The sequence below is a fragment of the Bos mutus genome, chromosome 8 (genome assembly GCF_027580195.1).
Source record: "Bos mutus isolate GX-2022 chromosome 8, NWIPB_WYAK_1.1, whole genome shotgun sequence".
Classification (NCBI taxonomy): Eukaryota; Metazoa; Chordata; class Mammalia; order Artiodactyla; family Bovidae; genus Bos; species Bos mutus.
This window is the reverse complement of record NC_091624.1, coordinates 68,313,382-68,335,089: the sequence shown is the minus strand read 5'-3', so window position 1 is coordinate 68,335,089 and position 21,708 is coordinate 68,313,382. Positions and strand designations below refer to the sequence as shown.

The window sequence follows — 21,708 nt, the reverse complement described above, 5'->3', positions numbered from 1 at the left end:
GCCTGAGACACAGCCTGGTTCAAGTTAGGATAAGGGCTGAGAGGACAGATGGCCCCAGATACCTTCAGTCTCTCTTCTCTCCAAACAATCTATAACGATGAACTTCTAAGAAGTACCACCCTCCTTTACAGGTGAGGAAACTGAACCACAGCTTAGACACAGGACGCTGGGGATGAACCTGGAAAAGACGTAACTGATTTGGTATAAAAGCTTCTTGTTATCATTTTACCAAGTTCTAGAAATCAGCATTTCTCCTATTCTTTCAGTACAAATATTCTCACTAGTAATCTATTTGGAAAAACACTCTAAACCAGCAGTAGAATCGCTTTGCAGTTGATTCTCTGGTACTTCTTTTTGTGGTGGGAAATCCCCTTCAGAGTGCATTCACACCAGAAAAAGTAATATCCTTTTAGTTACTTGTTTTCTGGGTCACATTAATCAACTCTTAGTTAATCCTTCTCAACAGGTATCAACAACTGCATTTTACTTTAAGCTATTTGCTTTGGCCATTTCATGTGATCATTAGGATACAAGAAGGCAGCTTCTCATAACTTCTTAAAATCAAACTGTTTCTGTAACAAGAAAGAGTGATATGAGAACTTTTATATCTTTGTCAATTCTCTTAATTTGGAATAAACAAATTATCATCAATACAAAGTGGCTAAATTAAAAGATTTTTTTAATATGTTAGAGGAGGCTGGAATAAAAATGACACGGAATATTAACTCTCCAGACTTGTACTTCAGTTTTCTCAAAATTTTCCACATTTTAATGGTCATTATTAAATATTAAAAAAGATTGCTGGGAGAAATATCAATAACCTCAGATATGCAGATGACACCACCCTTATGGCAGAAAATGAAGAGGAACTGAAGAGCCTTTTGATGAAGATGATAGAGAGTGAGAAAGTTGGCTTAAAACTCAACATTCAGAAAACTAAGATCATGGCATCTGGTTCCATCACTTCATGGCAAATAAATGGGGAAACAATGGAACCAGTGACAGACTTTATTTTCTTGAGTTCCAAAATCACTGCAGATGATGACTGCAGCCATGAAATTAAAAGATGCTTGCTCCTTGGAAGAAAATCTATGACAAACCTAGACAGTATACTAAAACACAAAGACATTACTTTTCTGACAAAGGTCCATATCAGTTTAGTTTAGCTCATTTCAGTTGCTCAGTCATGTCTGACTCTTTGTGACCCCATGGACTGCAGCACACCAGGCTTCCCTGTACATCACCAACTCCCGGAGCTGACTGGGTCTTTTCCAATGAATCAGTTGGCCAAAGTATTGGAGTTTCAGCTTCACCATCAGCCCTTTCAAAGAATATTCAGGACAGATTTCCTTTAGGATTGACTGGTTTTATCTCCTTGCAGGTCTGTATAGTCAAAACCATGGTTTTTCTAAGTAGTCATGCACAGATGTGCGAGTTGGACCATAAAGAAGGCTGAGTGCCAAAGAACTGATGCTTTTGAACTGTGGTGCTGGAGAAGACTCTTTGAGAGTCCCTTGGACTGCAAGCAGACCAAACCAGTCAATCCTAAAGTAAATCAGTCCTGAATATTCATTGGAAGGACTGATGCTAAAGCTGAAGCTCCAGTACTTTGGCCACCTGATGCAAGGAGCCGATTCACTGTAAAAGACCCTGATGCTTAGAAAGACTGAGGGCAGGAGAAGGGGACAACAGAGGATGAGATGGTTGGATGGCATCTCTGACTCAACAGACATGAGTTTGAGCAAACTCTGGGAGATGGTGAAGGATAGGGAAGCCTGGTGTGCTGCAGTCCATGGAGTCACAAAGAGTCAAACATGACTGAGCGACTGAACAACAACAATAAATTTCTAAAATTGTGGAAACTAACAGTTATTACCCCATTCAATATATTTGAATATCCAAAAATTTCTACACTTGTAGATTTGAGTTATTTCTCTACTTCAGCTCATTGGACCTCAAGATATTCTACAAAATGTAAACAATCTCAAGCTTATTAACATTTTAAGATTTTAAAGTGTTTCTGCTTCTCTTCAATCCATGGCAGAACTGGTTCCCATCATTTTATCAAGAGTTCCTGAAATGAGAACTCTGTGTTAAGGTGGAGGATTTAGAGACTTACAAAGTCAAAAAGAAATCATAACTCCTACATTTTTAATCATCCATCCTCCTGGTGTATGATTTACCCCATAATTCCCACAAGAAAATGAAGAAAGTTTTGAAGAACGAGTTATTCTCAAAGTAAATCTTACAGTCAGCCTCTGTCAATCATGTTAGCCTTTTCCCCTGGTTAGCCATTCTCCACCTCCTGCCAGAAAACTACACCACTATTTAATTGCTTTGTGACTTCACATTTTATTAAGAGGCAGAAAAACATAAAGAGCTAAAACAAGGAGATAAGCCCACTGCCGTAAATTGTCCCCTTAAGCAATGAAACTTGCCTCTCTAGTGTAATAAGGTGGGCACTGTGGAAAAACCCCGACAAGTGCAATTCTGCATAAGTCCAGAGCCCCCATCACTTACAGAAACCCTTATAGTTCTCTGGACTGCAGTGCCATAGATCAGAACCTAGGGCAGCCAACTTGCATGCTTTCGAATGCCAGTGTGAAGGGCATAGCCCAGTGAGTCAATTGCTCTCCACTCTACTCCACCTCAAATTTATTTTCTGTTCTCATGGACCAAAAAAAGGGTGGGGGGCAGAAGAGAAAGAAGAGAGACAAAGTTGTAAAAAAAAAATGCAACCTGAGAGCATGCCATCTGCCATCCTGTTTCCCCGGAAATCAAACTACTTGTTACGTAACTCAGTGCAATAGTTAAATGTTCACCCTCGTGAACTCTGAAGAATTTTTTCCTTTCCTACTTTACTGGCTTTCCTGTAAGTCTCCATTCCTTCCTCTGTAGTGAGATGGGTATCATTATCAGATCACACCACATTCCTGAATGTGCCCTAGTCCCTAACCTCTGGAAGATTATATCCAGTGACTCCCACAAATTAAGTAAGCCTTGGTATTTAAAGCCCTGAGAAAATACCAACTAGTAACTTCTCTAGGATGCTGCCAGCCAGAACACAAAGGGTTCAAGTGTTTTTAAAGCCCACTGATGTGTAGAAGAAAGTGGGTTTAAGACAGTTTTCAGGAAAAGCATGCAAGTATATGAGTGGTGTATATGTGTGTGTGTGTATAAACATCTAATATATTTAGTAAGCATTAAAAAAGTCAGAAAAGGTATACAATAAACTCAGCAGTGGTTATATTAAGGTATGGGATCAGAAGCTGGGATGCAAGAGTCATTTTTTTTTCTGTATAAATGCTTTATGGCTTGAATATATGCCAATGGATATGTATTATTTCTGTAACTGATTTTAAAAGCTAAAATATGGAAGAGAATGGTGACTAAAAAAAGAAAAAGAATGGTGACTAATCTTTTGAAACCAAAAATCAAAATACATGTTCTACCAAAGCATTTCTGTCCCTCATTTAAGTGCAAGAGGCAGTTAACTAAAAGTAATTTAGTCACTGGAAAATTGAAGTTTCCAGGTTTCAATAGTTGGGTGTTTTTTTTGTTTGTTTGTTTGTTTGTTTTTAAGGTTGACATAGTATCTAAAACATGACTGTCAAAATTTCAAGATTGTCAAAATTGTCAAAAAAAAATTCAGGTTTCATAAGGTTGTTGTTGTTGTTCAGTCGCCCAGTTGTGTCTGACTCTTTGCTACCACAAGGACTGCAGCATGCCAGGCCTCCCTGTCCCTCACCATCTCGAGTTCGCCCAAGTTCATGTTCATTGCATTGGTGATGCCATCCAGCCATCTCATCCTCTGATGCCCTCTTCTCCTTCTGCCCTCAATCTTTCCCAGTATCAGGGACTTTTCCAATGAGTCGCCTGTTCACATCAGATGAACAAAATACTGGAGTTTCAGCTTCAGCATCAGTCCTTCCAACAAGTATTCAGGATTGATTTTCCTTAAGATTCACTAGTTTAATCTTCTTGCTCTCCAAGGGACTTTCAGGAGTTTTCTCCAGCACCACAACTCAAAGGCATCAATTGTTTGGCATTCTGTCTTCTTTCTGGTCCAACTCTCACAACTGTACTTGACCACTGGAAAGACCATAGCTTTGACTATACCGACCTTTGTCAGCAGAGTAATGTCTCTGCTTTTCAACACTCTGTCTAGGTTTGTTATCGCTTTCCTGCCAAGAAGCAATTGTCTTCTGATTTCATGGCTGCAGTCTACATCCACAGTGATTTTGGAGCCCAAGAAGAGGAAATCTGTCACTACTTTCACCTTTTCCCCTTCTATTTGCCATGCAGTAATGGGGCCAGATGCCATGATCTTAATTTTTTTAATATTTAGTCTAAAGTCAGCTCTTTCACTCTCCTCCTTTACCCTCATCAAGAGGCTCTTTAGTTCCTCTTCACTTTCTATCATTAGAGTGGTATCAACTACACATCTGAGGTTGTTGATGTTTCTCCCACCTATCTTGATTCCAGCTTGTAACTCATCCAGCCTGCCATTTCTCATCATGTGCTCAGCGTATAGGTTAAACAGGGTGACAGCAGACAGCCCTGTTGTACTCCTTTCTCGATCCTGAACCAATCAGTTGTTCTATACAGGGTTCTAACTGTTGCTTCTTGACCCGCATACAGGTTTCTCAGGAGACAGGTAAGATGGTCTGGTATTCTATTCTCTCTAAGAGCTTTCCACCATTTGTCATGATCTACACAGACAAAGGCTTTAGCATAGTTGATGAAACAAAGAAGGATGTTTTTCTGAAATTCCCTTGCTTCTATAATCCAGTGAATGTTGACAATTTGATCTCTAGTTCCTCTTCCTTTTCTAAACCCAGCTTGGACATCTGGAAGTTCTTGGTTCACATAATGCTGAAGCTTAGCATGCAAGATTTTAAGCATGACCTTACTAGCATGGGAGATGAGTGCAATTGTCCAGTGGTTAGCACATTCTTTGGTACTACCCTTCCTGGGGACTGGGATGAGGATTGACCTTTTCCAGTCCTGTGACCACTGCTGGGTCTTCCAGATTTGCTGACATAATAATGCAAACCCTTGATGGCATCCTCCTTTAGGGATTTGAATAGTTCTGCTGGAATTTCATTGCATCCACTAGCTTTATGAACAGCAGTGCTTCTTAAGGCCCTCTTGACTTCCCACTCCAGAATGTCTGGCTCTGGGTGACTAACCACATCATCATAGTAATCTGGTTCATTAAGATCTTTTTTAATACAGTTCTTCCATGTATTCTTTCCATCTCTTCTTGATCTCCCCAGCATCTACTACGTCTCTACCATTTTTATCCTTTATTCTGTCCATCTTTGGGTGGAATGCTCCCTTGATGTTTCCAATATTCCTGAAAAGAACTCAAGTTTTTCCCCTTTTGTTGTTTTCTTCTATTATCAAACATGGCTCATTGAAGAAGGCATTCTTGTCTCTTCTAGCTATTCTTTGAAACTCTGTATTTAATTGGATATACCTTTCCCTGTCTCCCTTGATTTTCACTTCTCTTCATTCTTACGCTATTCGTAAAGCCTCCTCAGATAACCACATTCATAACGTAAGATATTGAGCAAATAGAATAAGTCCCTAAATTGGCAACATTATGTCTTCCTTCCTCTTGGAAATTAGGCCATGGTGGGTGTCCCTCCTGATGGTGGGCCAGCACACTCAGGAGGAATTTGGCTTAAGTCAATGAATAGTTTGTATTTACTTTTTGAAAAAGGACTACCCAAGAAGAAAAAAAACAAAGGCAAGAAATAAAAAACAACATCGGAGTCCCTAAGGACTATAGTTTGGGGTGGACCTCTCTTTGAAAGAATTACAAAAATTGCAATTGGCTACTCTTTAGGGAAAAAATTAATTTTCGTTCATATCTCAAGTTATACTTCTAATAGTTTCATACAGATGAAATATTTTAAAATGTGAAACAGAGCTATAAAAACTACAATAAGAAAATACAGGTAGATTTCTATGCAATCTTGTAGTTAGAGATGTTGCTATTCATTCGGTCATTCTACAAACACTATGTGCTAATAAGCATTAGAGACCCAGTAGATCACACAGACATAATTCCTGTCCTGATGGGAGTCACAGGCTAGAAGGGGAAATAGGAAAAAGAAAATAAATGAAAAGTAACTGCATATTGATGTATGCCTAAAGGGGAAAATCCTGCAGAATTATGACATTGAGAATACTAGAGGGAAAGACCAGTGCTGAATAGGAAAGCATTCTGCCTCAGGTGAAACGTAAGGTGAAGCCTGAAGAAAGAGGACTATGACAACAGCTAACCACTCATATTGTTGTTCAGGCAAGGTTGAGCTTTGGACTTCCCAGGTGGTTCAGTGGTAAAGAATCCACCTGCCAATGCAAGAGACACAGGTTCAATTCTTGGGTGGGGGACAGCCCCTGGAGAAAGAAATGGCAACCCACTCCAGTATTCTTGCCTAGAAAATCCCATGGACAGAGAAGCTTGGTGGGCTACAGCCCCATAGGGTTGCAAAGAGTCGGACATGACTTAGCGACTAAACAATAACCCACTCATGTTCACTCTATGAATAAGGTAGTTTTCTAAGAGCTGTGCATGAATTAACCCACTTAATCCTCTTCAACAAGGCGAGTTAGATACTGTTACAGTGATGACTCCCATGTTACAGGTGAGGACAAGGAGAAGCAGCTTGCCCAAAGATGCAGAACTAGTGAACATGGAAGGCAGGTGAACCCCAGCAGCATGCTCTGGAGCTCTTCTTCTTGAAACTGGCTCTCTAGAGGAAGAGTCTGCCATAAGGAAGGTACATGAGTACACGTGTGTGTACAAGCACATGTTCCAAGCAAAGGAACAGCACCTGCAGAATAGTGGGAGCAGGAAAGAGGTTGACATGCTCCATGAATTGAAAGAAAGCCAATGTGGTGGGAACATGGTGTTCAAATATGAGTGACAGCGGTGAGATCAGACAGCAGGCAAAGCTGGATCACGCCAGGTCTTGCAGGCCATGGTTAGGAGAATGCCACGACTGGCTTAGGCGGGGCTGGGTCAAGATGTGATTACACTTAACAGAGATCACTCTGCTATGTGAAGAACAGACTATGAGGGAACAATACCAAGGCCTTCTTGCTTCATAATGTGGAACCACAGAAAAAAAGATTCAAACCATATAAAATTAAATACTTACTTTAAAAAAAAAAACTGTACAAAATTCAAAGGCAAAGGAGACAGACATCTATAATATTTTTTACATTTAAAGATAGTTTACAATAAAAAGATTTGCAAATTAGCAACACAAAAAGAAAAAGTCCCTTTGGAGAAATGTGCAAGGAACATGAACGGAATATTCACAAAAGAAGAAATACAAATGGCTTATAAATATATGATAAATGTTCACTTGTGCATACAACTGGAAAAGATTTTTTTAATTCTGTGATCTAATGTTAAGAAGAATCTAGGAAAAGAAAACACTTATATACTGTCAGTAGATTATAAACTGGTTGTTTTCCAGGTAATATAGAACAAAAACCTCTTTCTTGACTTTATATTAAGAATAATTAAGGGTAGCCTCAAATTATAGTTAGGGGGACATGCACTGACACATGTCTAGAGGGAGATATTTTAAGTACATACATTCCCTAAACCACACTCTTTATCTACCTTTAATAATTATGCAGCAATGACACTGATATGGAGAGAAGTTTCCAAGGTTGCATATTTGTATTTAAATTTTTTATGTAAGCATATACACACAGAAAAACCTCTGGAAGAATAGGGATTTAATGACGGTAGGACTATGCATTTGCTTTTTATTTTTTTTTATTTTATATTTTCATACAGGTTTTAAAGGTTACACTCTAATTTAGTTATTACAAATATTGGTTCTATCCCCCATGTTGTACAATACATCCATGTAGCCTATACTACACACAAGGCTTTGTATGCATACACACAAAGTGTATCTTTGTTTGCATTGCCCACTCCTTCACCTCTACATTGCCCTTCCTCCCTGCTTTAGTAACCACTAATCTGTTCTCTATATCTGTGAGTCTGCTTTTTTTTTTTTTTTTGCTATATTCACTAGTTTGCTGTATTTTTTTAGTGATATAGGTGATAATGGCTTTTAACACCTATGAGTGCTCAGTCTCTCAGTCATGTCTGACTTTTTGCTACACTAGGCAAGAACACTGGAGTGGGTTGCCATTTCCTCTTCCAGGGGATCTTCCTGACCCAGGGACTGAACCTGCATCTCCTGCACTGGCAGGCAGGTTCTTTACTGCTGAGCCTCCGGGGAAGCCCTTGTAGGAGACACAGGGGACACGAGTTCGATCCTTGGATAGGGAAGATCCCCTGGAGGAGGAAGTAGCAACCCACTCCAGTATTCATACCTGGAGAATCCCATGGACAGAGAAGCCTGGTCGCTATAGTCCATAGGGTCACAGAGTTAGCCATGACTGAGCACACATGCATTTACTTACTTACACAACTGATACAGTACTTATCTTTCTCTGTCTGACTTATTTCCCTTAGCAGAATGCCCTCAGATTCATCAACACTGCTGCAAATGGCAAAATGTCATTCTTTTAACTGAGTAGTATTCCATTGTGTGTGTATATATATATACAACACCTTTATCCATTCATTTGTTGATGTATATTTAGGTTCCTTCCACATCTTGGCAAGTGTAAATAATGCTCTGCTGTGAACACTGGGGAACAAGTATCTTTTTGAATTTGTGTTTTTGGTTGGTGTTCGTATTTTTTTATATACCCATGAGTGGAATATGGTAGTTCTATTTTGAGAAACTTCCTTATTGTTTTTCATAGTGACTGCTTAAGATGGTTCCCTTTCCTGCAAACTCTCAACAACATGTGTGATTTGTGTTCTTTTTGATGACAGTCATTCTGACAAGTGTGAGGTGACAGCTCACTATGGCTTTGATTTGCATTTCCCCAACGACTAGTGATGTTAGGTCATCTTTTTATGTGCCTGATGGCCAACGGTGTTCCTCTTTGGAAAAATGCCTATTCAGTCCTCTGCCCATTTTTTAATCAGGTTGTTTTCTTGATGTTGAGTTGTATGAACTGTTTATGAATGTTGCATATTAATCCCTACGTAGTCATATCATTTGCAAACATTTTCTCCCCTTCAGTAGGTTGTCTTTTCGTTTTGTCAATGGTTACCTTTGGTGTGCAAAGGCAATAAGTTTAATTAGGTCCCATTTGCTTACTTTTGCTCTCACTCCCTTTGCCTTAGAAGACAGAGGTGTCTATCCTCTGTCTCTTCCTTCTCTCCTCCCTGCTTGCTGCAAAGAAGGGGCCTCCTCTGGCCAGGTGCTCAGCTAGCCCATGGTCCTGCAGTCCTGGCCCCTTCAATTCCCTGCTCTCTTCTTGACCTCAATACCCATGCCCCTTCCCTTCCCTCCTCCCTCCTCCCTGGGTCCCTGCCTTCCTTCCAATATGTCCTTACCCTACTCTGCTGCCTCCTCCCATGGCATCCCTCTTTGCTCCTTCCCTTCCCGGTATGTTTCCACCCCTGGGCAGGTGTCCATCTGTACCTCTTCGGCCTATCACTGTGTCCTGTAGCATCAAGAGTACAGATTTACAGTCAGAGGCCTGGAGCACACACTCAGCTCTGCCAGAGTCCGCTTCCATGACCTCAAGTGAACAACTCTCTTAATTCCTCCAAGTCAATTTCTTCCTCTGTAAAACAAGGTTAATGATACCTGCTCCACCTCCCTCAATTATGTTTGAGGATCAAGCAAGATAATGCATGTAAAAGTGCTCTGTGAGGTTATAAAGCACTTTAACATTCTAGTTATTCCTGTTACTTCTCTCCCCTCAATATCCTGACCGTGCATCATCAAGGGAGCCTGACCTTCAGGCTGCTCATGATGTTAACATGTAATAACAATGTCAGCATCTGCAGTTTCTGCTGTAAATTACTAATTCAGTAATGATCACATTTAATTTAAAACAAGTACAGTTGACCCTTGAACAACATGGGAGTTAGGGGTGCCAACCCTCCACACAATCAAACATCTATAGTCGGCCCTCCATCCATGTCTGCCTTCCTCAGAATACAGAGTTCCACATCTGCAGGTTCAATTAGCTACAGATCATACAGTACTGTAGTATTTACTACTGAAAAAATCTGTGCACCCATGCAGTTCGAACCCATGTAGTTCAAGGGTCAACTGCATATAATCTATGGTTTTTTAGTTACATGAGCATGGACTTTTGGAAGATAACAGCAGTAGTCAACAATTACTGAGCTCAAACCAGGAGTCATGCACTTGTTCTAAAATTGCTGATCAATTGTTCAGTTGTGTCTGCCTCTTTGCAACCCCAAGCACCACCCCAGGACAAGGCTTTATTATTATTTCCACTTTTTGATGGGGAAACTGAGGCAGAGCAATACTGCCATGATTTGAACCCAGGCATCTAGCTCTACAGTCCATGCTTTTATCCACTGTCCTGCAATGCCTTTAATGACTAAGTGAGGTCTACAGTGGAGGGAGAGAAACCAGTCAGGAGGCTAAGGCTCGAAAGGATTAGAGATAAGAAGATGGACCTCACCTGCACTCTTTTAAAAAGGCAAATGAAATTATTCATTTGCCAACTACCTATGTTGTTGAGGACTTAGGGTCATCAGGTACTTCCATATTCTGCTGGTGGGAATATAAACTCCCACAACCTTTTGAGAAGGCAACTAGCAGAATGCATCAAACACCTGAGGGATTCCTTCCCACACCGTGGGCTGACTCAACAATGCCACTTCCAGCAATCCGCCCTAGACAGACAATCATGGACGTGCATAAAAGATGTTATTACAATGTTGTTTCTGAAACTGGGTAAAACAACTAAATGTCCAACAAAAGGAGATGAGGTAGAGAAACCATTATATACCAATATAAATGAACACCTTCTAATGTGAAATGATGCTGTAGAAAAGAAGGTAAAGCACATTGTCAAGGGAAAAAAGCATGTAAAAAAGCCTGTTGGTATGGGCTTTGGCATCTGACTGGTTCAAGTTCTGAGTAGGTTCACCAGTTTTCTGAACATGGCAAATTATTTAATTTTTCTGAGCCTCAACTTTCTCGTGTACAGATGGGGATAAGAAAAGCACCAACCTCACAGGGTTGTGAGAATTAATAAAGTAATGTATATAAAGTGGTTGGTACAGAGCCTGGTATGGAGTAAGCCTGTGATAAATGTTTCTCATTTGCAAAAATATCAAAAGTTAACACATATGACACACACACCCCATTACAAATATTTGTAAAAACAAGTATTATAAATAATGTAGTAAAGTTTTAACACTGGTTATCTCTGGAAGTAACAGATTTTTTTCTTTTAAGTTCTCTGTATTTTCTAAACTTTCTTTATTTGAACAAAGCAAGCAATATATTAACATTTAAGTATCTTCATTTTTTCAAGTAGCCTTAACAATAAATATTCCTTTAAATCTATTAAGTTTCTCTAGTATAACCCAGTCTATGCATATTGTGTTTAAGGAAATGGGGTACTTTTATTGATTTAATCTGAAGAGTAATACATTTCCCCCTTTATTTTTCAAACAGCTTGCTCATATTTCATTATATAAAAGTCTTTTCTGCACTCATATATTTTCAGATTAAGAGCACCCTGAAGGGATTATTAGAGCATAAAAGCTAGAAGAAAAGAATAGATTAATGTCTCTTAAAAAGCAAAGTTAAAGAAGAAAAACATGACAACTTCATGATAGTTACATGGGAAAAAAGTATACCTTACCTTAAATATGTAAGGCCAGAAATTACTGCAATAAATATCTCAACTCCATGGACAATTTCTTAGTGTGGTCAAAAGATGGAAGTAATTCAATAGTTCAGCAGTCCATCCAGTACAGCGACAATCATTCTGAAAGAAAAAAAGAGTCTCATTGTGGGAAATGTGATGGAGCAATACTCCTTTCCAATAGGAGAGGGGAATCAATTACTAAAGACAGTTATGTGGTTTATTATGATTAAGGCATTTTCTGGTTGCAGGTGGAAGTGGCAGACCAGAAGTAAAAAAGCCTAGGATATCATCATACCTCCTTTCCTTTAGGAAGAAGCTAGTCACTAGCTCTTGGGTGTCTCACCATCAGTTCACTTCTACTTCATGTGCTTCTCTTCATGTATCCATCAATATGTACATAAATCAGCTCACAAATACCATCACTTTTTATATTTGGTATCTTTGTCATTTCAGAATCAGACTAGCCCATAAGAAATACACGGCCTTTCTCTGAAAATCAGCTCCACGGAGGACCTTCACTGCAAACCGCAGTTCCCCTGGATTAAAACTCTGGGACTGCTTTCATGTCATCCCCTCCATCACTGGCCATGCCAGTATCAGTCCACCCCCACTTTCCCTTCAATGTCCTACTGCTCTCTACTCTTTCACTCCTATGCCTGGTACCTCAATGGGAAAGAATCTTCCTGCCAAGGCAGGAGATGCGGATTTGATCCCTGAGTCGGGATGATGCCCTGAAGAAGGAAATGGCAACCCACTCCAGTATTCTTGCCTGGGAAATCCCAAGGACAGAGGACCCTGGCGGGCTACAGTCCATGGGATCACAAAAGATTTGGATATGATTGAGTGTGACTAAACAACAATAAAACATGCCTCCACTAATACCAAATTCTTTGGCACCCCACCTGTTTACAACAGCAGCCTCTAACCTGGCCTCTCTCTGCAGATCATTACCTATCCAGCTGCTTTCATTCCATTACTTGGGTAACCTTGGATAGTCCCCTATCTTCTGGGTCTCAGTTTTCCTGAGTGTAAAATCAGGAACTGATTTCAACATTCTCCATCCTCATTGTGCTTTGAAGTCAGACGTGTTCAATTCTGGCCTAAGTACTCTAAAAACTCAGACACACTGTATTTCCTCAGAGCTCATTTATTATACATAAGATGGGGATGATATCATCTACCTCTAAGGTTGCTGTAAGAATAAGAACTATGCGATCTAGCACCTGACATACAGCAGGTACAGCAGATATTAGTCACCCCACCCCACCTTACAGGATACCTCCAACTCTGAAGTTCTTTGTTCTTCTCATCTCCAAATCTAGCATTCTATTACATCCACATCTCTTATATCCACAGTCGTAATACATTTCTCTTCCATTAAATGTAAACTCCTTTGCTGGCTTTCAGGTTCCTTCATAATCTGGCTCTACTTTATCTTATCATCCTCCAGCTTCCAACAAACACCTTCTGTCCTAGGCAGGTAAGTCTTGTTACGTTTCAAAGAACACATACTCCTATGCCCTGCTTTTGCAACTATCATCCCCCACACAGGACACAGCTTTTCTTATTCCCTCTGTGAAGCCCATCTCAAGTTCACAGACTCAGAGATCCCACCTTCCAGATAATTTAACCCTCACAGTTTCTCAGTGGAACTGGCCATTGTTTTGAGTTTATTGAGCTTAGCTCTCCAACTGGAAAGTGACTATTTTGATTTTTTAAACTTGTTTTTCATTTTGGCATGGACTACATCAAAGCTTTTACAAATATGGTTTTTGGTTTGTTTTTTTTTTTTTTTTGCATCATCTCTACAAATGCTCGTTGAAATTTATAAGCCTTTGTGCCTTGACCTAAGATTCTCTTATTAATTCCGCTATTTTTGTTGTATGGAAGGAGCTTATTCCATCATCAGTAAGTAGACCATTCGTAGGCAACCTGGGGTCTTTTCATAGAGCCAGAGATGACTTCTAAGTGTCTCCAGTGTGTGTAGATTTTGAGTCCAAGCAAACATATTCTAATTCCAAAAACCATTTTATGACCCAAACTCTTAGCAGCAGCAGGAATGACTCACAGTGAGGAAAGACTAGCTGCTAAACTTTTACCTCAAAAAAGATGAAGCCCTAGGAAAGTGAAGCTTCTAAGGGGAACTAGAAGACACAGTAAAGGTTCAAGGGAGATGGAGGAAGATGAGCCAATGAAAAAGATAGAATGGTTATAGAGGCAGGAGAATAACTGTTACAGAGGCAGAGAGGCACATCAGCCCAAAGAAAGACAAGTGACCTCAAATGCTGTGTATGGAGACCAACAAGATGTCCCTGGATGGAACAATTACTAGGGAGGTCACTGGGCACCCCTGAGGACAGTTTTCAATAGGGCTGGTTCAGGATGCAGACGGAAAAGGATTGAGAAGAAGCTGGGCGAGCAAATGGAAACAAGGAGAGACTTTCCTGTCAAGAATTGTGGTTATCAAGCCAAAGGGGTTATGCTGGTCATTTTCTACCCTGAAGTTTACTTAACAGTCTGATAAAAACGCTCATTCTTATTTCCTTGCTCTATGCCTTTCCATATACACAGAGCTTGGCTACTGAAAATAATTTAATGCAAATCCTTTCAGACTCTCTCTCCTGACACCACTCTTGTGTGCCTGATTTTGGTTCTCTAAGAAACCTTAGAGAACCATTCAACAGCTATATGCTATCAAGTCTGAATGTCTAAATTTTATTTTCCTGCTCAAGATAAATGATAGTTATTCATTTAACAAAGAAAAGGCAATGTATCAGATACACTGAAATGTATCAGATCAACACAGCAAAAGTCCAGATTCAGGTCAAATATCATATGACTTACCTTTGGGTAACCTACATAATACATGCTAACTTGTCAAAAAGATAACTTTAAATATTTCTTTCTTTAAGGGTCTTTACCAAAAGTTTATAAAAATCAAATATGAATAACAAAGAAAATTTAAGCACTATTAGCATTTTTTACTCTCCTTCTATTTTGATATGATGATTTCACATTTATAAACATAATAATTAAATGTGTAAGCATATTAAATTTTTATTAAAAGTGAATTCTAGGCATTATTTTGTAACCTGCTTTTCCCATTTATTTTTATATTGATGGAAGTGTTGTCACTTATTAGCCTCTTATGCCTTCAGTTTTAATGACTGTACAATCATCAATTTTAATAAACCTCTCTGAAGCATTTAAGTCACTTTCAATTTTTTAATATGTAGATAATACTAAGATGGATATCCTCAAACACACCACTAAGTACTTGCTAGGGAGAAAGTCATGGGTCAAACATATGAAAAAATATGCATTTGATATTATTGATAGCTTGTCCTATAGAATGTTTCATTCAATATGTGTTTGAGTGGCATATGCCGCTGCTGCTGCTGCTGCTAAGTCGCTTCAGTCATGTCCAACTCTGTGCGACCCCAAAGACAGCAGCCCACCAGGCTCCCCGTCCCTGGGATTCTCCAGGCAAGAACACTGGAGTGGGTTGCCATTTCCTTCTCCAATGCATGAAAGTGAAAAGTGAAAGTGAAGTCGCTCAGTCATGTCCGACTCTTAGTGACCCCATGGACTGTAGCCCACCAGGCTCCTCTGTCCATGGGATTTTCCAGGCAAGAGTATTGGAGTGGGGTGCCACTGCCCTCTCCGGAGTGGTATACTGAGTAGCATATAAGTGGTATACTTCTCTACACTCCTTCTAAACATGGGTAGTATTAATTCTTAAATTATCCTATCTTACAGATTCCATAAGTTCCCTATTATTAACATATCTCTGAGGTTGAACATTTTTTACTTTTTTGCACTTCTTGTATATGTCCTTTGTTTTTCTGCTACAGTGTCCCCCTTATTTACTTGTATCATCTCTTCATCTATGAAGGCTATTATTAGCTTGGTACTTTAATAATACAGAGAACATGGTATACTAATTGGGAACCTTTGGGTATCAGGAACAAAACCAATTCCAGTCTCTTTGAACCAGAAAGGATTTCTATCACAGGATACAGAGGTGTTCTTATATGAGGATGAACTCTGATATAAGTATTGCAAATAGTTTCAGTTTTTAACTGTATCTCTAAAATGGTCCACCAGTTCACTGGTCTACTTCAAGAATTAAAGAAAATGCAAGTAAAGTCATGAATGTAAGCAATTATTGTTAAAACAAACATAAACTCAAAAAACGCTATTTCTTACCAAACCCTTACTAAGGTGCCTTATTCTTTTGATTCTTACAATGAGCCCATTAGGCAAGTGTTATCATTCCTCTCTTACAGATGAGCTGAATTAAGCATGTATAGTTAGTAAAGTTATAATCAGATATTTATTTAACAAACGAGCTTTGCACTGATGCTAAAAAAAAAAAGAGTTGATAACAGAATTATTCTCAGCTGTATTTTTAATAACATTTCTTAAAAGTCATCTCAGGAACTACTCCGGCCCCTATACCAACAGTAAACCAGGTTACTAATTTCTGCAGCATCTATTCTTTTAAATTTCACATTAGTAATCTCTCTTCTCCTTCCTCTATGATGTGTCTTTACTAATAAGTGCTATTCTGGCAACAAAATAAACAATTCTGTTTAGGAACTAAGGCCACTTCTTTAGTTACTACCAACTGAACCCCGTGACACACACTTTACTTTCTAACATTCCAAACGCTCTTAAAGGTGCTTCAGTTGCTTATAGGCTAGTGATGTCTGCAGTAACAGCACATACCTGAACCTATGCTTTTGTCAGCATGGAAGCAGCACTGTGCTGTATAAATATTTTATGGACAGCTTGTACTGAAATTCTAGATGAGAAGGCATTCACAGATTCTATGTAATATGCTGATTGCTCAAGACCACACATTTTTTATTAATGCTTTGTGCAAGCTTTGCCATTTTCTATGGCATTCCCCTTGATTTAATCTTAAGTATATCCTTCCAAAATATTTTTATTTTTTAATGCATTAGTTGTGCTGTGGCCAAAGCAGTGTCTAAAATAATGGCAAAAGGAAAGCATATGATCACTGAAACTGGATGCACTCACAATTAGTCTAGTCACTGAGAACTCTGAGGGCAAAAGTACATATATGTGAGCCAGGGAGACAAGTTTCTCTGAAGGAATATTAACAGAACTAAATTATCCACTGCCAGAAAAGGGAATCTCTCCCCCACCCTTTTATAAACTCACTAAAGATTTATAGAAATGCTTACTCATTTGAAGGCTATTCTGGCCTTCCCAGGTGGCACTAGTGGTAGAGAATCTGCCTGCCAATGCAAGACATAAGAGACTCAGTTTCAACCCCTGGGTTGGGAAGATGCCCTGAAGGAGGGCATGGCCACCTACTCCAGTGCTCCTGCCTGGAGGACCCTGTGGACAGAGAAGCCTGGCAGGCTACAATCCATAGGGTCACACAGAGTTGGACAGGACTGAAGCGACTTGGCACTGGGCTTCCCAGGTGGCGCAGTGGAAAAGAATCTGCCTGCCAACACAGAAGACACAAGAGACACGGGTTCAATCCCTGGGTCAGGGTGATCCCCTAGAGAAGGAAATGGCAACCCACTCCAGTATTCTTGCCTGGAAAATTTCATGGACAAAGGAGCCTGGCAGGCTACAGTCCATGGGGTCACAAAGAGTTGGATGGAACTGACCACACACACGCGCACACCTCTAGAATACACAGGTTTACAAAATATGGTTTTGGAAACATTCAAGCAACAACAAATGCCTACAACTCCTGCCATTTAGGGGCAGGTACACCACCCATACATTAGCAAGCATGAGGAGAGTGGGGCTATGCCCACAGGTGACTCTCCTGAGTGACTGCAGAGGAGGCAGAGCCACCACCTGCCTTCCGCAGCCAGCACCTGGATAGTTATTGCCTCTAGGGCATGAGGCGTCCTCAATGTTTTTCTCTCCGATCTCTCCTCATTCACATGAGGAGGGGGCTCTGGCTTTCCCGCTTCAGGAAGGCTGTGGTTGGGCTTCCTTAAGGAAAAAAGGGTTTGAGAAGAGAGAAACACCACCACCACCACCATCTTCCTTCATATTAAGAGGAGATTCTTGGAGGAGAATGACTGTGGGACTCAGATCAGCAGAAGATCATACCTATTCCCTTGCAGCATCCTCAGATGTGCCAGAGCCCCCAAAGCCTGACCAGATACTGACTGAGCTTAGTCTCCCAGCTGTGACAAAGCATTCTCCCCAGCCTCAAACATGGCCAAGAAGCAGCGAGGACCAGTATCAATAGATGACCCAGGCTGCTTTCCTGACCTCATGAATTATAGTAAGAATCTGGAACCTTGGCACAACCCTGGGAGAGTGGTGTAGGAAAGAGATAAAAGTCTAATGAAGGTTACTTTCCTGCTACCTTAAGGGAGCAGAAGCTTACAGTCAATACTAAATGGATTCAGGAAAATGCACTATTTCTTGCACTCTTAAGTATGTGGACTAAGAGTGATTTCCAATTCAAATTAACAACTGAGTGAGGATATGAGGAAGAAGGGTTAAGATCTAGTAACCTACATGTTTTTCTGATAATATTAGTTTAACTTCGTTGGCTTTCACCAGTGGATCAGAATGTTATTCAGAATAAAGAATGCTTTTAGAGATTCGTGTGGTTTTTGCTTTATGCAGGCATTCCACCAAGAACATCTGGCCTCGCTCAACACCCCTGCTGTTTAAAGGGTCTGCACTAACAGAGATAGGGGGCTCCAGAGGCATCTGCTGCTGATAGCCATGAGGCCTCATGGAGTGTAGTCACTTTGGAAAATTCGCTGCAATTCATGATCCTGATTCAGAGTCTGGCCCAAGGTTTTTTAGGTTCAATATTCAGATTTTCTTGGAGCCAAAGATAATTACTCCCCCAGAGCGGGGTTAATGAATAAACCCACAGCAATATGTTAATGGTATGTGTGTGGGGGAATGCTTTTGTCCCCTCTATGCAAACTACTCCCTTCTGTGGAATGTTCTGAGCCAGCCACAGGGTCAGAGGCGGGCCTCCCATGTCGTCTCCCAGTGCACACACACGTCACCAGCCATGGATCATTGCACCACTTAAAGACATCAGACCCAGGCTGGGCCAAACTGTTCTCCTCTGGGGCTTGGAAACGGGGGCTGAGGAGCTGCCAGCCAGGCTCTGGAGGCAGGTCGATCTGTGAACAGCACCACAGACAGAGCCGGTCTGTAGCAGAAAGGTGAAGATAAAGCTGAGGGCAATAGAGCCAACATAGTCTTTGAAATTCCTTGTGCTTTCCTGTTTTTTGATTCCAGCTTGTCTCTGAGGATCCTGGATTCTTTGGAGTACTTCTGTATCCTGATAAAGTGCTTCCTAAATCAGTTTTACTCCTTGTAGTCGAAGATTCCCAACTGAATACCAATCTTCCCCTGATACCAGGTTATTAAGCCAACAATGGGGTGTGCTGGGTGAGCACTGAATCAGACCAGAGGGAAGTAGACCCAGGGTGGGGTGGGGAGTGGAGGGGAGTGACGGCAGAGTACAGTCCAGGCCCTCAACTAGAAACACCTCCCTACTGACTAGATCTCTCATCCCTCCATTTCAGTGTTTCCCCTCTGCCACATTGTGCCTCACTGAATTTTTCCAGGGTTGCAGGCTTAATACTTGAATACATTAAAAAAAATACATATTCAAACCTATATATGATCAATTTTTCCTATTTTCAGCAGCAGACATTTTATTAAATCAAGATGTAACAGTAAAACTCTAAGAGTTATGAGTGTGCTCTGCTCTCAGGGTCCACCCTTTGTACAGGCTTGATATCTTAAAGATGAAATTTTTAGCATAGCTTGGGTCAACATTTCAAATAAAATTAAATATTATATACATAGGTGAGAGAAAACAGTTGTCAGAATATTATGTTTTCTGACAGAGAACTGGTAGGGTCTGGAATAATTTCTCCCATGAACATCTTAAGTACAGCTTCTTGAAATGATAAAGAATAGTTCTGTTTGGCAATGATCATTTTATTTTCAATTGTCATCCTTGATTTCTCCTTAAGAACTTGCATCGATGTTATGACAATGTATAAATCTAGCTGCTTATACATGTATTTTTACATTAACAATGATTCAAACTGTGATACAATCTGGGGGAAAAATGAAATATATATATATATAAAGTTTTAAGGGAGAAGGCAATGGCACCCCACTCCAGTACTCTTGCCTGGAAAATCCCATGGATGGAGGAGCCTGGTAGGCTGCAGTCCATGGGGTCGCTAAGAGTCGGTCGGACATGACTGAGCAACTTCACTTTCACTTTTCACTTTCATGCATTGGAGAAGGAAATGGCAACCCACTCCAGTGTTCTTGCCTGGAGAATCCCAGGGACGGGCTGCCGTCTCTGGGGTAGCACAGAGTCGGACACGACTGAAGCGACTTAGCAGCAGCAGCAGTAGCATAAAGTTTTAAAAATACTGTATGTAGAGGGCTTAAGAAAAAAGCTTTGCTCTTTTAAGATTAATCAATCAGAAATGAAATATCTAACTGCTATCCATGTAAATTATATTGGTAATATACATAACTTTGTTACCCTCCATTGCTTGGCAAAAGCAAAAAAAGAAAAAAACATGCATAGGGAATAAGGATCATTCAGTCATCCAAAGCAACTTCCTTACTTGGCATCTATATTTATGAAGTAGGAAGAGTATTTCCACTTAAAGCAAAGAAAACAAAAGTGTGATGGCCTTTTGTTGTTTGTTGGTTTTTATGATCAGATCAGAAAGTGAGCGCCTCTCTGATGGGATAACCACCTGGCTCAATTCTGCCCTTTAAACCATAAGCCCCAGGATGGAAAGCTCTATACCATCCAGTATTTCTCTCTCTTTCTTTCAGTTTTCCGTGAAGGAAGGGAACACATCTGTGGGTGACCTGGGGATGTGGTGGCAGGAAGGCCCCCTTGCTGGACTCTGCACAAGGGAAGGGTGTGTAAGCAGGCAGTCATCAGCAGTCTGCTCTTAGATGCTCTGAAGGATGCCACATTATCTTCAGTGTGCCCTTATCCCCAAACTTCAAATGTGAATCATCTTTACTACCCCAGAAAATTGTAACAGAAGGTACCATTTTAAAAAACCAAACACCTACTCCTCTTGCCCAAAACCAGGAGTTCTCAAATGTTAGCATAAATAGCAATCACTTGGGGATTATTAAAGTACAGGTTGCTAGCCCCACCTTCAGAGTTTCTGATTCAGTAGGTCTGGGGCAGGAGGATGGTTGCTGCTGCTGAGATGGGGAAAGGTGACAATTTGAGAACAACTGCCTTCACCAAATCGAAGTCTGTTGGGCAGGGACACAAACTCTTCAGGAGATGACACAATCATGCACAGTATCAACAGTTGTTTACCAAGTTCCTTACCTTAGGTTAAGGGAACATAATGCTTTATAAGAAAAACAAAGTCCTTCCTCCCCTCCTCCCAACATGCCTGAAGTAAAACTGCTGTCCCAGGAAGAAGCACCAAGTTCAGAAAGAAGCTTTCTACTTCTTGAACACAAATGGCATGCTCTGTGAGCCAATGCACAGCTCCTCAAATGAAAGGGATTATCAACTCTCAGCTATCATCAAAGAACCAAAGCAAATAGCTGAGACTGAGATTACAACTAAAAGATAAGTACCAATGAGGTAGGAGGAACGTACTAATGGCACACACATGACTGGGGTAAGGACTGAATGTAGGAGATCTCATGGAAAGCCCCTTTAGTGCATGGCATAGCAGAGGCAACCCAGGTATTTGTTCCTCTTCCACCTCCTTACTACCCTCTCTGCACCTTGCAGACAGGTTCTGAAAGGCTGCTAAGGTCATCTATTCTGGAGCCTCCAGGGAGGCTGCCCCACTGCTTCCTACCTGAGGTGCATCACCTCAGCAACCCCAAGTGTTTAAACTACATAAACAATTATGGAAAGACTGTATCAAGCCAGTGGTTCTCAAA

At 40.5% G+C, this 21,708-nt stretch overlaps 1 protein-coding gene across 5 annotated transcripts in view; it reads right to left on the bottom strand.

Annotated features, from left to right (window-relative positions):
• The window catches only part of KANK1 (KN motif and ankyrin repeat domains 1), a 214,971-nt gene that overhangs the window by 126,157 nt on the left and 67,106 nt on the right, over window positions 1–21,708 (bottom strand). For all 5 annotated transcript variants that reach the window (XM_070375808.1, XM_070375813.1, XM_070375809.1 and 2 more), the window contains exon 2: window positions 11,761–11,886. The gene's annotated coding sequence lies outside the window, so the exon portion shown is untranslated. The remainder of the gene's footprint in view (window positions 1–11,760; window positions 11,887–21,708) is intronic.